Here is a 4901-nt window from a genome sequence, read left to right as displayed (position 1 = left end):
CGTGCGCCACAACTACTGAGCCCGTGTGCCACAACTACTGAAGCCCTCGCGCCTAGAGCCTGTGCTCGGCAACAAGAGAAGCCACTGCAATGAGGAGCCCACGCACCACAATGAAGAGTAGCCCCCACTCGCTGCAACTAGAGAAAGCCCGCGTGCAGCAATGAAAACCCAACACAGCCAAAAATAAATAATAAATAAATAAATTAAAAAGAAAATCTTAAAATACAAACAAAATACTCACTTGGTCAGATACTTCTCTGCCCTTTTATTTATTTTTCCTTTCCTTACACACAAGCATGTTCACAGAGAAAACTGAGGGACTCCTAACCCCTTCTTAATACACAAATCTCTCTGCCTTTTTCAGTTAAAACTTTGAGCTTCCTAAGAACAGGCCTCATAGGTTAAAGTGTCCAAAATTATTAATCAGAGGCAGAGGCCAGTAAATTATGAGGTGTCATTCTGTTTCTCTTCCAGACATTTGGCCTTTGAAGATGATACCAGACTGTTACCTGAACAAGCAAAAAAAAAAAAGCAATTAACTTTGTTCCAAAGAGGAGATCAAATGCTAGGAACAGGCAAGAGATCAGCCTGACAGGTAGGGGGGGTGTGGGCAGGAAACTTAGATCAGAGTAAAGAGAAGCCTCCCCTCCCCCAATTCTCCTTCCGTTTCTGTTCTCTGCAGGTGGCACATGGCACCTGCAAGGTGGTTTGGGGAGAACAGGTGAGCCGTGACCTCCAAAGCCGGGCTGCGGGTCGGGCGTTGACGAGGCCTCCGTGGGACCGAGATGTGCTGCTGTCCTACCAAGAGCTTTCCTGTGAACTGAACTTGACAAACCTGAAAACAATTTAATAAGAACCGTTATTAAGCCGGCTTAAGTGAACTTAGAAAGAGTTTCACTTGAGGACATCACACGCAGCATGGTGACTCTGGTTAAGAACATGCATTGTACACTTGAACTTTGCCAAGAGTCGACCTGGGGCATCCACACACACAGGAAACGGTGAGGCAGTGGGTGGATCCCACAGGGGCATCAATCATGGTGGCGTCCCCCTTTAGAACATACCAGTTTGTCAATTATACTTCAGTTATACCTCCCGTCCCCCAGTAAAGCTGGGGGACTTGATTAATTATACAATCAGAAGATTTTTAGATCTGAAGCGGATTTCAAAGGCATCTAGTTCAGTCCCTTCGTTTTACAGAAACAGGAAAATGGGGGTGAAGTGACCGCTGACGACCGCCCAGCAGGGGGCAAAAGGATGCCAGGTGCCCCATCACAGGTGAGTCCCAGGGGCTATTCTGGCTGCGATGGCCTGAGCTCTTCAGCAGACTGGACCTTCCTTTCCTGACCCTCGGCCCCTAAGGCCCAGGAGTCTTCTTTTCCAGAGCCGGAATACAGTGGGATTTCCTCTGCCCGGCAGGTGGGCGGGTTTGAATTTGCTGAGTGGAAGCAGGGAGAGGTGAGAGAACTGGTTATGGTGGGCCTGCAGCCGCGAGCCCAGAACGGTACATTTTACACTCTGGCGGCTCTAAGTTTGGGGAAGGGACCCCGTCTTAGTCCGTTTGGGCTGCTTTGACAAAAACACCATAGACCGGATGGCTCATCGACGGCAAAGCCTGTCTCTCACAGTCTGGGCGCTGGATGGCCAAGGTGCGGGTGCCACAGATTCTGAGTCTGGTGAGGGTCCCTCCCTTCGTGGTTCTGAGACCCCCTTCCTCCCGTGGCGTCCTCGCTGGCGGGAAGGAGGGAGAGCTCTCTGGGCCTCTTCATAAGGGCACTCATGCGCGTGTGACCTCATCACCCCTGTGTCCCCATCGCCTCTCCAAGGCTCTCCCTTCACACTGGGGGTTAGGATTCAGCATGTGAAATTTGGAGGGACACACGCTTTCAGACCATCACAGACCCAGTCCCTTAAAGTCGTTTTATTTCAAGGATGATGGTTAGGTACCAGTGCAAAGCATTGCTCGGGCGCGGCAGTGGCAACATAGATGGTAACCTCCGTGGCCCCAGTTACAGGGCCGGCCTCGTCAGCAGCTCCTTCCAATAGAAAGAGGAGAGAGTAAGCGCGGGCAGAGAGGAAAGCAACACGCGAGGAAGAAAGGCTCCCCCTCGGCCCTGGGAGAGGCACAGCCTCAAAGAATACTTAGGATTCGGACAGAATCCCAGGGGCAGAGCTGGGGAAGCCCCGCGAGTTCAGAGTCAGCAACCGCGCCCTGAGCGCCCTGTGATGCAGGGTGATAGACAGTCGACTGTCAGGGCCAGTCCCAGGTCACAGAGTGTCCCCCGTGCCGCTCTGACTCACGGGAGCTGGGACTAGGCGCTGCCAGAGAAGCCACCAGGGGGCCGCGGGTGGGCCAGGACATCAGACACACACCCAGCTTCTAGAGGGGCTCCTCCATGTCGGAGAGAAGGCGGCTGAGGACATGGCCCCCCTTCCCACGGGCTTCAGAGCTAGGAAAATGCAGGGGAGTCCATCAACCAGCGTGCCTTAGATTGCGCCCATAGGACCCCTGCAGCTGCGCTCAGGTGAGCCCCCTTCTCTGCCCTTCGTGGGCGGGACTGCGTCTCCCAGGCCGACGGGAGGCAGGAACAGGCCAGAGCTGCTTCTCCTACAAAGGCTGTGTGTCCTGCAGAGGCTGTGCCTCCCGCCTGAGCCCACCTCCAGCTGGACAAGGCTCCCCCCACGGCCTGGCATCCCCCCAGACACTAGCACTTCAGGAGTGGTGATGTCGCGTGGCCCTGCGTCCTTCTAACCCTCAGGCAGCAGTGGTTCCAGCTACTGCTAATCCCAGGGGACTCGCAAGCACCGCTTTGGCCCCTCGTGCGTCCAGCTTCCGGTCCTGGGATGTCTGCCTCCCTGGATGGACAGACTGAACCCCAGAGCCAGCCCACTGCTGCTACGGGCAGTGCCTTTGCTTAGAAGGCCATCCGTGTCCCAGAATATATCTGTGTGTTTTCATATGAAAATAACGTTTCCCACAAATCTCAGTGTGAATCGAGCACCTCCCTCTTTCCTGCTCCTTCGTGGATGGACGGGGATCCCCCAAGTGGTCTTTGACCATCTGTATGAGTCCACTCGGGCTGCAGAGCAGAGCACTGTGGATGGGGGGCCCTCTCACCATTCTGGAGACAGGTAGCCCCAGATCAAGGTCCAGCAGGATCAGTTTCTGGTGAGGCCTCTCGTCCTGGCTTGCAGACGGCCACCTTCTCACTGTGTCCTCACCTGGCCTCCCTCTTTGCATACACTCCTGGTGTCTCTTCCTCTCCTTGTAAGGACACCAGTCCTACTGGGTCAGAGCCCCACTCTTATGACCGCATTTAACCATAATTACCTCCCTAAAGGCCCCATCTCCAAGTACAGTCACACTGTGGGGCTTCAACATGTGAATTTTGGACAATTCAGTCCCTACCACTGGCCCTGTAATCTTCAGACAGAACTGCAGAAAATTCATCCCTATTATGAAGATGCTTATTCCAACATTTCCAGGCTTTTAACAATCCCAGGGGGCAGAGACAGTGTCTCCCCAGAGGCCACTACTGAACTCCCAGGAGTCTAAGAGCTACCCGCCCCTCCCGCCCAGAGTTCTCCTTAGCGTTGACAAACAACCACCCACACTGACCACACCGAAGGCACCGAGAGGGTCCTCCTGGGAAGAGGCTGCCTGGGGGTTGGGGTGGAGCGGGGCGTGGGCTAGAGTTGCTCAGGCCACAGATGCCGGGCGGGGATCTTCTTAGGCTCTTAGCTATTATAGTCGTGAGGCAGTGAAATCTCTTCTCCGTTTCTGCTCCCATTTTTTTTCTCCTTTGCTCCCTGGTTAAGCCCTGGTGTGAGAAGTAGAGCCCTAAACAGGGAGGCACCGGGTACTGTTCCATGGGGCCGTTCACGGGCCGCTCGCTCTGGGCACAGGTCGTGGCCGCACCCCTGGCTGTTCCCCCTCCTGTGACACTCACAGTCCCGTATGGAACTTTGAGTCCCCTCAGCTATTCCAGTAGCTCATTTGAGTCACAATTTGAGAAAGTCAGCAGAGGGTTTGTTACCACTATGAAATTGACCATATCCACTTTGGGGGGAAATTAAGCCAAATAGAAAAAAATACAGGGACTTCCCTGGTGGCACAGTGGTTAAGACTCTGCACTCCCAATGCAGGGGGCCCGGGTTCAATCCCTGGTCAGGGAACTAGATCCCACATGCATGCCACAACTAAGAGTTCACACGCCACAACTAAGGAGCCCACCTGCCGCAACTAAGACCCGGTGCAACCAAATAAATAAATACATAAATAAATAAAATACCTAAAAAAAGAAGAAAATAATACAAAGTCAAATAACACAACAAGCCACCTTCTCCACCCTGGACCAGAGCCGACCAGGCTAGGTTTCTGGCCCTTATGAGCCACTGCCCCTTCTCTGCTGTTTTGTGCCAACCACGCCCCGCGGGTCTGGCTGCTTCTCAGTATTGGTATTAATCGCAGACATATTTGTTTATGTGTTTTCTGCCTCCACCAGTTATTTTTCTATTTCTTGCTGTCCCCATTCTACTGTAGAAAAGCTACAGAATTCTCCACGCCACATGTGTTTGCGGTGGGACTTCCCTGGCTGTCCAGTGGTTGGGACTCTGCGCTTCCACTGCCGGGGGTGTGAGTTCCATCCCTTGTCGGGAAACTAAGCTCCCGCAAGCCACACGGTGCAGCCAAAACCCAAAACAAACAAACAACAGCTTAAAAAATGTGTTTGAGGTGAAGCTGCGAAATGCATGTCTGCTGCAGGCCCCCAGCTTTCGGGAGCCCCCGCCATGGTCCATCACCCGAAATGCCCCTTAACTGCAGCAGCCATGCTGTCTTTTTGCGACAAAACGTCTCTTCCGTTTAACCACGTGTGTGCGTGGTCACCCATCACCGGGGC

This window comes from Globicephala melas, chromosome 10 (assembly GCF_963455315.2).
Source record: "Globicephala melas chromosome 10, mGloMel1.2, whole genome shotgun sequence".
NCBI lineage: Eukaryota > Metazoa > Chordata > Mammalia > Artiodactyla > Delphinidae > Globicephala > Globicephala melas.
Note: the sequence above shows the minus strand (reverse complement) of the source record.